The sequence below is a fragment of the Podarcis gaigeae genome (assembly GCF_964106915.1).
Source record: "Podarcis gaigeae genome assembly, chromosome: 9".
NCBI classification, from domain to species: domain Eukaryota; kingdom Metazoa; phylum Chordata; class Lepidosauria; order Squamata; family Lacertidae; genus Podarcis; species Podarcis gaigeae.
In genome coordinates, this window is record NC_139685.1 from 21888733 (window position 1) to 21901446 (window position 12714).

A 12714-nucleotide genomic window follows, 5' to 3' on the forward strand; every position below is an offset into this window, starting at 1 on the left:
GTGGCTCCCCTCCCCATCCTCTGGATGCAGATAGGGCGGGAAGACCATAGAATTGTACAGTTGGAAGGGGACCCTGAGGATCATCTAGTCCAGTGTTTCCCAACCTTGGGCCTCCAGCTGTTTTTGGACTACAACTCCCATCATCCCTAGCTAGCAAAACCAGTGGTCAGGGATGATGGGAATTGTAGTTCAAAAACAGCTGGAGGCCCAAGGTTGGGAAACACTGATCTAGTCCAACCCTCTGCAATGCAGGAATATGCACTTGTCCCATAAGGGGACTGAACCTGCAACCTTGGTGTAAATCAGCTCTAGCCAACTGAGCCATCCAGATCCTCCATTGCTGTATCCCAGGGGTCAGCAACATTTTTCAGCTGTGGGCCGGTCCACCGTCCCTCAGACCTTGTGGGCCGGACTATATTTTGAAATAAAAATAAAAATGAACAAATTCCTATGCCCCACAAATAAGCCAGAGATGCATTTTAAATAAAAGCACACATTCTACTCATGTAAAAACACGCTGATTCCCAGACTGTCCATGGGCCAGATTAAGAAGGCGATTGGGCCGGATCTGGCCCACGGGCCTTAGGTTCATAGGCGCCGACTCCATGGGGCCTGAGGGGGCCCGAGCCCCCTCAAAAATTCGTTTGGGGGGGGCTCTGCCCCCCCAATAATTTAAGAAAATTATTACCGTAAATTTCGCTCTATAACACACAGATTTTTTCTCCTAAAAAGTAAGGGAAAATGTCTGTGTGTGTTATTGAGCGAATGTGTGGTCCCTGGAGATGACTCGCCGGCAAAAATCAGCAAAAATAAAATCGGGCGGTCGGGCGGAGGGAAGGCGGAAGCTGCTGCTTTCCTGCATTCTGCCTCAGGGTCTTACTGCCCACCCGCTTCTGTTGCTGCATTTGCTCAAACTCAACAAAGAGCAGGGAATCCCCTGCCCTCCTGGCAAGCAGAGGGTTAAGGAAAGGATCGAGTCCTTCCTTCTAATTCTTTCCTAGTCACACTGCGTGCAGGCTCCAGCCCACCACCTCCTCCTCTCCGTGCTCTAGGGATGCAGGTGGGAGAGAGAGAGAGAGGGCTGGCTTGGGGGGGGGGACTTTTGCCTTCCTTTCCTCCCCCCACCCCGTTAAACTCCTCCCCTGCATTCTTAGCCAGCTGCTTCTCCGCACACCCCTCTTGTGCTTCTTGTCCCTTCTGTGTTTTTCCTTCCCTCCCCATTTAAAACGTGGTGACAAAGCATGGATCCACATGGATCCTCAGGATTTTTGCATTGGGTCACCCCAAATTCACCATCAGATCACATAGCATGTCCATGGCTACATCTTGCACCAAAAAAATCACGCACCCACTGTTGCCTAGGGTTACAGTGGTGCAGAAACGTGGTTACAAAGCACGGATCCACATGGATCCTCAGGATTTTTGCATTGGGTCACCCCAAATTCACCATCAGATCACATAGCATGTCCATGGCTACATCTTGCACCAAAAAAATCACGCACCCACTGTTGCCTAGGGTCACAGTGGTGCAAAAACGTGGTTACAAAGCATGGATCCACATGGATCCTCAGGATTTTTGCATTGGGCTACTCCAAACTCACTGTCAGATATTAAAAATCTTTATAAAATAGAGAATTAAATACATACAGAATGTTAAATTTTCAGTTTTGAAATATTAGTACTAGTTTAGTACTGTATTTCTATATTACTATAGTACTGTATTAGTTATTTTCAAATACTTAAATATTTTTAGGGTGTAAGACCCAATTAAAGCCCGTTATTTACATACAGTATTACTGTATTTACATACAGTATTAGGCATACTGTATTAACTTTATTAACTGTATTAATGCATTAACTTTAAGATATTATATTTATTTAATGAACCCTCAGCCTTATTCAAAGTAAGCTTAAATTAGCTATTTCACTTATTAATCAAAGTGCTATTACTGTGCGACAGCAATATTTTATGTTTTATTCTTTTAATGATAGTTTAGGATTTATTTAAATATCATTTCAGTCTTTTCAGAGCTATATATTCACTGCTCTGTAATAGTCTATAAGCATAATTGTTACTCTAAATTAAATTAGCTTTTTACGAAAATACCGTGCGTGTTTTTGTTTTGTTTCTTTTTTCAAAGCCAAAAAGTGTTTCAGGCTTGTCGAGTTTCCCGGAGTGTGGAGTTATAGAGAGTCGAGTTTTCGGGGTTCTAATGTTGATCATATGACTCTAAAATACTTTTTAAAAACTTTAAAACTCACTAATTTTCATCTAAAATTTAGAAAACTTCCCGGGGCAGGACCCCGGTATGGGCCCCCCCAATATTTTTTATAAGTCGGCGCCCCTGCTTAGGTTGCCTACCCCTGCTGTATCCTCATTGCCTCGCCTCGCCCCAATATCCTGATAAGCCTAGCATAAGAACATAAGAGGAGCCTTCAGCTGGATCAGACCACTGTAGTCCGGCATCCTGTTCTCACAGGGGCCAACTAGATGCCAGCAAGCAGGATTCGAACGCAACAGCCCTTTCCCCTCCTCTGGTTTCCAACAACTGAGATTCAGAAGCATGGCTGCCTCCTAGTAGCTAGTAGCTCAACTATTGCTACAATGATGACATTACCTCTAGCAGGCACCCCTTATGAACAACTGCTGACTATGTGTTAGGGGTTCTTCAGGGGCATGGGCAGTAATGATACGTGTTATGTACTGAGTTGAATAGGATCCAAACTGCAGCAGTCTGATTGGTCCTAGAACAATAGGATTCAGAATGCAGCAGTCTGATTGGTCCTAGAACAATGCAGCAGTATGATTGGTTGGCAGGAACTACCCAATCATGCTCCAGATAGAAGTGAATCCACAACCTGATTGGCTTACAGTAGAATTCCGGAATTAGCCAATCATGTGCAGCCCATTGTGTAAATAATGTATATAAAGCAGATACTTTGAGGGGACTTTCATTCATTCCTCCTCACCACTATGAGCTGAATAAAGAGCATGAAATCACTTTGCGACTCTGAGTATATTTCAATACGGTTCCCATACGTCCAGAATTTCCCAGACATATCCAGAATACTGCAGTTGAAAGCAGAGTCTGGGCGGAATTCAGCTAAATGTCTGGGATGTTGGCAGTCTCATTTTTGCCAATTTCCCACAAGAATCGTTCAAAAGCATCCCATTATTTTGCCCTCAACAACTTTTCTGTCTGCATTTTCACTTTTTGAAATATGGCAACCCTAGGGTAGCACCCCCCCCCCCAAAAAAAAAACCCATGCATCCTGAAGTGATATAGTCTATTCTGCCATTTTATTCATGCCCTCCAACATTTCTCTGAAGAAAATAGGGACGCCCTATTCAATAACAACAACAGTTTTATTATTTGTACCCTGTGTTGCCCCAGCCACTCTGGGTAGCTTCCAGCACATATAAAAACAACATAAAACATAAAAAAAAAAAATCTGTATACAGGGCTGCTTTCAGATGTCTTCTAAAGGTTGTATAGTTCCTTATTTCCTTGGCTTCTGGGTCATATAACTCCATACCCTCTAACATTTCTCCAATGAAAGTAGGGGTATCCTATGGAAAAGCAAGACATTTCTGGATCAAATCAGAAACCGGGATGGCTTCTGTAAATCTGGGACTGTCCCTGGAAAATCGGGGAACGTGAAGGGTCTGTTTTATTTTGCTGCCTGAGAGTCGCAGACCTGTGTCGTGTGACTGTTGTAAGTGCAGAAAAGACTATAGAGCAGAAATTGAATTTACGCTCGTGCCGGTTGGTTTTATGGTTCCCAATATAAACTTGTGGCCTTGGTGTGCACAGTAATGGCCTGCTAATGCTTCTGACAGAATGGCCAAGGGCATGATTGAGAAATGAACCGGGTCATTAAAACAATGCATAGGTAAACAATTTTTAGCTTAGCCAGCACAAGACTTAAATTGTGCTTGGAGTCACAGCTGTAAATAACTGTAAGTGGGCTGTTGTTTTTAACAGAACGATGGTTTGTCCATTGTGGTATTTAGATCCTGCCTTTTCTCCAAATTGCTGAGGATGCGACACATATTTTAACTTACTTTATCCTGCACTACAGAGAGGTAGACTAGGCTGCTAAGCATGGTTTGCCCAGCACTCTTGCTGAAATCCTGATTTCAAATCAAGATTCCCACAGCTAACACTAGTCACCTCAAACACTCTCTGCCTTTATCTGAGCTATTTTGTTAGATAAAATTCCCTGAAGAACCAAAAGGTAGTGATGATAAATCATCAAGTGATGATTTATTAATTCATGTGTATATGCCAAGAGACTTTATGTACCTGAGCATGAGGTAAGTGACAAGGTGCTTTGAATGTAGAAATGCAAGGCGAGGAATAATATCTTGCCTGGCATAGCAAAATATAAAGCTGAAGAATGTGATTCAATATTATAGCAAACATTATACAAATCACTAGCTCTGTGCTATTGCACCTGCTCTTACTAACACCTGGCCCTATAAAAATGTCTACACAGGAGAATGTCCAGAGATTTCAAAGAAACAATATGGTCTGCCTACAGTTTTCAAAACATCCATTATATGCCGGTGATAAGGAACCTTGAATGAGACATAATTGCATTATGCACCATTCTCCTGGAGCCAGACTCTAAACGTATGATAAAGTAATATGGAGAGATTGTCAATAAGCACATCTGTCAAACCACGCCTTTTTGCATTGCTATAACTCTATATTACACACATGACACATCCTATCTGTATATGGAAGCAGAATAATAACAACAGGGGCACAGTGCTTAACCCTAGTGATGTGGGGCAGAAAATAATTCTTTTTCCTAAGTTCATTAGTAGCAGAGAATTGGTGCCAAGTAACCTTGCTCACATAGAGGCAAATCACTGATTATTTTTCTTAATTAATAGTGAAAGTGGGGAGGGGGCGATTTTCATCCAGACCACAGCATATGTGGAGGGTTTAACCCTTTTCTTCTCCACCAAAGTCCTGACAAAATAACCCACCCACTTCCACTCTCCGGGCTGCTGTTAGAGGGAAGAGAAAGATGCTCACATTGGTACTAATGCAGAGTCCCACAATATGTAGCGCTAACACCATTCCAGAAAACATTGTGGAGAAGGTGGCTCTGCGATAGCAAAGCCCTGTAAAGAATATGAGGATCAACTGTGTACAGAATACGACCTGGCTGAAATTTGGGGCTGAGCAGCTACCGGCAGCAATGGACACAATGGTTTGAAATGTTTTAATCGCTTTTAATTTGCAGCACTTTAAATGGTGGTTGTTGTTTTTTATAATATTATATTATTTCATTATTTTATTTTTGCTTGGGGTGGGATAAGCATTTAGTCAGGGCTATTGTTTCTTGCTTTGTTTTGTTTTGTTCTGTTCTGTTTTGTTTTATTATTATTATTATTATTATTATTCTGTTAAATTATTATATAGTTTGTATTTTGCCTTTTAAGGGGAAGGGTCATGGCTGCCTGGGAGTGGGCCTCAGCCAATAGATTGGGTGGGGCAGGTTCCACAGGGGGAGATGTATTGGGACACCCGATCTCAGTGATCACGGGCAGGAGGAGGAGTTATGCTAAGACCAGACCATGTCATTACCGAGGAGGCAGGTTTAGTCGTTGTTTGAGGACTATCCCTGCCTCCAGGTCTGGTCCTGACCGTAAGGATACAGTAATCAGCAAGGGAAACCCACATGACCTGAAAGTGTTGCTGTGCAATGCCAGGTCAATGATGAATAAAACCACTGCCATCCACGACCTGATTGTGGATGGAGGATTTGATCTGGCATGTGTGACAGAGACCTGGTTGGATGAAGCAGATGGGCCTGTCCTTGCCGCTGCTTGCCCACCAGGTTTCTCTTACGCACAGCAACCCAGGTCATGTGGGCGGGGAGGGGGGGTTGCAGTGATTTTTAGGAAGTCATTAGTCTGCACCAGGCATCCTATTGGGAAGACCCAGTTTTCTGAGTGCATGTTCTGGAAGTTGGGCAATAGGGGCAGTACAGGATTCCTACTGGTGTACCGACCTCCCCGCTGCACCAAGGATTCCCTGCCCGAGCTGCTTCAGGTCGTGGCGGATATGCTCCTGGAGACACCTAGCTTGGTTGTCCTGGGGGATTTTAACATCCGTGCCGACACGACCTTACAAGGGGCCGCTCGGGACTTCGTGGAAAGCATGGCCTCCATGGGGCTGTCCCTGAATAAGTCTGGCCCAACTCATAGCCACGGACATGCCTTAGACTTGGTGTTTACCTCTACGGATGTTGGTGATCTGACATTAACTAAAAGCGAAACAAAAGAAGTGCCATGGTCAGATCACTTCCTGGTGCAACTGGACGTCTCCGCAACCCTTCCCCTCCGCAGGGAGGTGGGACCGATTCGGATGGTCCGCCCCCGCCACTTAATGGATCCAATTGGCTTCCAGAGAGTGGTAGGGGATGCTTTATTCCAAGTTGATGGCCTTTCAGCTGATTCCCTGGTGGCACGCTGGAATGCGGAGTTAACCAGGGCTATTGACTGTCTGGCTCCGAAGCGCCCTCTCCGATTGCATGGAGCCTGGACAGCCCCGTGGTTTTCCCCGGAGCTGAGGGTGATGAAACAATCCTTGAGACGGCTAGAGCGCCGGTGGCGGAAAACTCATTCTGAATCAGACCAGACACGGGTTAGAGCTCAACGTCGAGCCTACCAAGTGACAATGGCGACGGCGAAGAGGGCCTTCTTCGCCGCCTCCATTGCATCTGCAGAAAACAGCAGCAGGAGACTTTTTCAGGTGGTTCGCAATCTATCAGAACCACCTGTACCACCGGGGCCTGGTAGGGACCCCAAGATCTCCTGCAATGCTTTTGCAAAGTTTTTTGCAGATAAAATCGCTCAGATTCAGAAGGAGGTAGACTCCACCGTGGGAGCAGGGCCAGGGCGGGAGAGTGCTAGAGTTCTGTCTGGTCCTGTTACATGGGATCAATTCCAATCTGTTACCTCCGAGGATGTGGACAGGCTGCTTGGACAAGTGAAACCGACCACCTGTCTCCTTGATCCTTGCCCATCCTGGCTGATAAAAGCGAGCCGGGAAGGGCTGGGCGATGGGCTCTGCGGGGTGGTGAATGCTTCCCTCTGTGAGGGAGCCTTCCCAGACCCGCTGAAAGAGGCGGTCATTAAACCGCTTCTTAAAAAAACATCTTTAGACCCGGCCAATTTGGCCAACTATCGCCCAGTCTCAAATCTGCCATTCTTGGGCAAGGTGATTGAGCGGGTGGTTGCTGAACAACTTCAAGCACGCCTGGAGGAAACGGACCATTTGGATCCCTTCCAATCGGGATTCAGGCCTCACCATGGGACTGAAACTGCCTTGGTCGCGCTGGTTGATGATCTCCGGCGGGCTAGGGACAAAGGTGAGAGCTGTTTCCTAGTTCTGCTGGATCTCTCAGCGGCCTTTGACACCATCGACCATAACATCCTTCTGGACCGTCTAGAGGGGCTGGGAGCTGGGGGCACTGTCATACAGTGGTTCCGCTCCTTCCTCCTGGGCCGTGTCCAGAAAGTGGTGGTGGGGGGTGAGTGTTCAGACCCCTGGGCTCTCACTTGTGGGGTGCCTCAGGGTTCTGTCCTCTCCCCCATGCTTTTTAATATCTATATGAAGCCGCTGGGAGAGATCATCAGGGGGTTTGGACTGGGTGTTCATCAGTATGCAGATGACACCCAGCTCTACCTCTCCTTTAAATCAGAACCAGTGAAGGCGGTGAAGGTCCTGTGTGAGTGCCTGGAGGCGGTTGGAGGTTGGATGGCGGCTAACAGATTGAGGTTGAATCCTGACAAGACAGAAGTACTGTTTTTGGGGGACAGGAGGCGGGCAGGTGTGGAGGATTCCCTGGTCCTGAATGGGGTAACTGTGCCCCTGAAGGACCAGGTGCGCAGCCTGGGAGTCATTTTGGACTCACAGCTGTCCATGGAGGCGCAGGTTAACTCTGTGTCCAGGGCAGCTGTCTACCAGCTCCACCTGGTACGCAGGCTAAGACCCTACCTCCCCACGGACTGTCTCGCCAGAGTGGTGCATGCTCTAGTTATCTCACGCTTGGACTACTGCAACGCGCTCTACGTGGGGCTACCTTTGAAGGTGACCCGGAAACTGCAATTAATCCAGAATGCGGCAGCTAGACTGGTGACTGGGAGTGGCCGCCGGGACCACATAACACCGGTTCTGAGAGATCTGCATTGGCTCCCAGTACGTTTCCGAGCACGATTCAAAGTGTTGGTGCTGACCTTTAAAGCCCTAAACGGCCTCGGTCCTGTATACCTGAAGGAGCGTCTCCACCCCCATCGTTCAGCCCGGACACTGAGATCCAGCGCCGAGGGCCTTCTGGCGGTTCCCTCATTGCGAGAAGTGAGGCTACAGGGAACCAGACAGAGGGCCTTCTCGGTAGTGGCGCCCGCCCTGTGGAACGCCCTCCCATCAGATGTCAAAGAGATAAAGAATTACCTGACGTTCAGAAGACATCTTAAGGCAGCCTTGTTCAGGGAAGTTTTTAATATGTAATGCTGTACTGTTTTTAACACTGATTGGGAGCCGCCCAGAGTGGCTGGGGAAACTCAGCCAGATGGGCGGGGTATAAATAATAAATTATTATTATTATTATTGGGGCTGTTCATCATTTTGATGACGTTGTGATAAAACATATGTATCTGCTTTGTTGTTGTTGTTTAGTCGTTTAGTCATGTCCGACTCTTCGTGACCCCATGGACCAGACCACACCAGGCACTCCTGTCTTCCACTGCCTCCCGCAGTTTGGTCAAACTCATGCTTGTAGCTTCCAGAACACTGTCCAACCATCCCATCCTCTGTCGTCCCCTTCTCCTTGTGCCCTCCATCTTTCCCAACATCAGGGTCTTTTACAGGGAGTCTTTTCTTCTCATGAGGTGGCCAAAGTATTGGAGCCTCAGCTTCAGGATCTGTCCTTCCAGTGAGCACTCAGGACTGATTTCCTTAATAATGGAGAGGTTTGATCTTCTTGCAGTCCATGGGACTCTCAAGAGTCTCCTCCAGCACCATAATTCAAAAGCATCAATTCTTCGGCGATCAGCCTTCTTTGTGGTCCAGCTCTCACTTCCATACATCACTACTGGGACACTACTGTGTCTGCTACCTAACAGTTAATACATCTCACTCTGTACTTACTTGGACTCAACACAAATGAGGTGAGGGAAAACTCTGCTCTGCATTTTGTCAACTGTGCACAAGGTAAAACCAGATGACATGGAACAAGTACAGTGGTACCTCAGGTTACAGAGGCTTCAGGTTACAGACACTTCAGGTTACAGACTCCGCTAACCCAGAAATACTACCTCGGGTTAAGAACTTTGCTTCAGGATGAGAACAGAAATCGTGCTCTGGTGGCGCAGCGGCAGCGGGAGGCCCCATTAGCTAAAGTGGTACCTCAGGTTAAGAACAGTTTCAGGTTAAGAAAGGACCTCCGGAACGAATTAAATACTTAACCCAAGGTACCACTGTATTCATAGAACCAGTGCTTCTTTTCTGGGGACATACACAGGTACGCATAGCCCTAAACATTTTGTGAATCTAAGTTTGGTCTCATTGAGGGGCAGTATTTCAATCTGAGTAGGAAAATGAGAGTACCCCTAAACATTTGTTTAGGGGGGAAAGTACTGCATAGAACTGAAGGTGGACCACATAGGAGCCAGTGTCTCTGCTAACTAATATGCTGTTATAATTTACACACACACACACACAGAAAGGCTGAAATGTTTTTTCTTCCTACTCAGATTGAATGGGCACCAGTCAAAAAAGCATTTTAAATTAAGTCATTGGTGTTCATTTCCCACAAAACATTCCCTAGCCCAACCAGCCACCTGACTGAGTATATGCTAAAATGAAATGACATTGTAATGTGCACAATATGAATATAATTCTACCCTTCAAGAGAAAGCTCAAAATGTTATTAGCAAGCACGTTCTGTCGCCTATGAATGTGCTTCAAGCATCTCCTCAGCATCTGGTCAAGCAGGTGTGATTAAGGCTGAAGGCAGAATAGTGCCTGAACATAATCATCTGCAGGAATAGGCTCCCAAGGGCAGAATCAAAAGGTTTCCGTCAATCAAGTTGATGTAGGACCTTGTTTGCAGAATCTTAGGACGGCATCACAAGTCCTTGTGTCAGCGTGTAAGCTAATGAACAGGTCACCGAAAGAAATGGCTCAACATTTCCTTCCTTAAGTAGCTGGCTCGGACTCAACAGTGAATTTCAGTTTCTTCCAAACGAAGTTTGAAAATGAAATTTAGGCACCACAACAAACTTGCAAAATGGCCCCCTTCCCCATAGGTTCTGCTTCATTTTCTGGATTAAAGAAGAGTATTGCATGGATGGTGTCATTATATGCCTCAATCACTCGATGTCAACTTTTCCCATAATGTTTAGTGATGCAAAACACACTTTAAAATTTGTCTGAAGGGCGTTAACTCCTACTGGAAACTTTTCTGCGACGCCAGGCAATTAAGAATGCATCCCCCGCAATGGTCTATTGATGTTTGTGAGCCATTTCACAGGGGCTCCCTGTCAGTCCTAACAATTGACAGCTTGCTTCAGTTGCCAGTTTTTCCTTTTGTAGCTCCATCTGTACCTGCCCTGCACCTGATGTCCCACATGGCATCAGGTGCAAGGCAGGTGTGCATGTTTTTTGGGAAGCAGCCGCGTGGGCCAAACTAGGCTGGAGTCTCCTCACCACTTGCACAACGATATTCCACCTGATAATTTGGTACACCAGGCTAAATCACAAGAAAAGCCGAGGCAATTTATTTGATATGACAGGTAGCATCATCTTAAAGACGTTTCACATTGCAAGTGATGTTTTTTTTTAGAAAAAAGAAAAAAACCTAAATATTATTGATGAGGAGAGTTTTACTGCTAATGAATCTCCCCCCACATTTCCTCTCCCACATGGTAATGTGACATTTGAAAGTGTGTTTTCCTTCTCGCATGATGGCATTAATTTTTCAAGAAGGTTCTGAATCTTCGAGACAGTTTGCATACGATGTGTTGCAAAATGGCACAGAGATAAATCAGTAGTTTGGATGAAAGCACAAAGGATTAAATTGCCTTAAGATTAGTCACACTCACACACACACACCCTGACTTGAATCTAGAGTTTGAGCACCTGCACGATTTGAGGAAAAAGCACAATTCCCCAGCTGTGCTGCAGAATATAGGAAGTTGTCCACCCATCCAGCATGACCTACACTGACTAGTATCACTTCTGCAAGGTACAGCGGTACCTTGGTTCTCAAACTTAATCCGTTCCGGAAGTCCGTTCCCAAACCAAAGCGTTCCAAAACCAAGGCGCACTTTCTCATAGAAAGTAATGCAAAACAAATTAATCCGTTCCAGACTTTTTTTAAAAAAAAACAACCACCTAAAACAGTAATTTGACATGAATTTTACAATCTAACGAGACCATTGATCCATAAAATGAAAGCAATAATCAGACGTTCGGCTTCCGAAAAACGTTCAAAAACCAGAGCACTTACTTCCGTGTTTTTGGCTTTGGGGAACCAAGGCATTTGAGAACCAAGGCATTTGAGAACCAAGGTACCACTGTATTAGGCAGGGGACATTTGCAGTCCTACCCGGAAATGCCAGGGATTCAACCTGAACTTCCTGCCCGCAAAGCAAGCTCTCTACCTCTGAGCTACAGGCCTTTCACTCTGACAGATCCTCACCCAATATACTCTTACAAAAGTTGGGTGCCACCCCAACCCTCTGGGGAGCGGTAGCAACATCCCATAGGGTTCCAGGCACTCACATCAGGTCTGTGTTCCTTTGGAGACTAGAGACACGGCAGAGACTGTCATAGGTTTACGAAATATGGTTTGTTCACCTTTTTACACCTTCAGTCTGCGTGGAGGGAGTCCAGATCTGACAGCATGGTCATTTCAAGAGGGGTTTGTGCCCCACAGCAATGCAGCTCTCTCAGCCAGCCTTCAGCCAGCCAGCCCAAGATGGATCCTGGTCTTTCCTTCTCCTTCCTGCTTCCCAGAACTAAAACTCTCTTTTCCTGTCACTTCAAACACACACCTTGGCAACATCTATCTCCCCAGGCCAAAGGATTCCTCTCCAATGGCCCAATCAACCCTTTTTGTCATGTTAACAGATTTGCTCTTTGCTAAGCCAGCCAGGCTGCTTTGCATAAGGCAGCTCAGGGATTCCTTATCTGGCACAGTTCTGAAGCTTGTACTTTCATCCATATCCCATTTGTTCAAAATCCCACCATTTATTATGGGACGCGGGTGGCGCTGTGGGTTAAACCACAGAGCCTAGGACTTGTCGATCAGAAGGTCAGCGGTTCAAATCCCCATGGCAGGGTGAGCTCCCGTTGCTCAGTCCCTGCTCCCGCCAACCTAGCAGTTTGAAAGTACGTCAAAGTGAAGTAGATAAATAGGCACCACTCTGGCGGGAAGGTAAACGGCGTTTCCGTGCGCTGCTCTGGTTCACCAGAAGCGGCTTAGTAATGCTGGCCACATGACCAGGAAGCTGTACACCGGCTCCCTCGGCCAATAAAGTTAGATGAGCGCCTCAGCGCCAGAGTCATCCGTGACTGGACCTAATGGTTTAGACCACAGCGCCACCCATGTCCCCATACCCCAGCCCATATAAATAAAGAGAGCAATAAGACTGGTTTGGGGTCAATACAGGCCACAACTTGATTG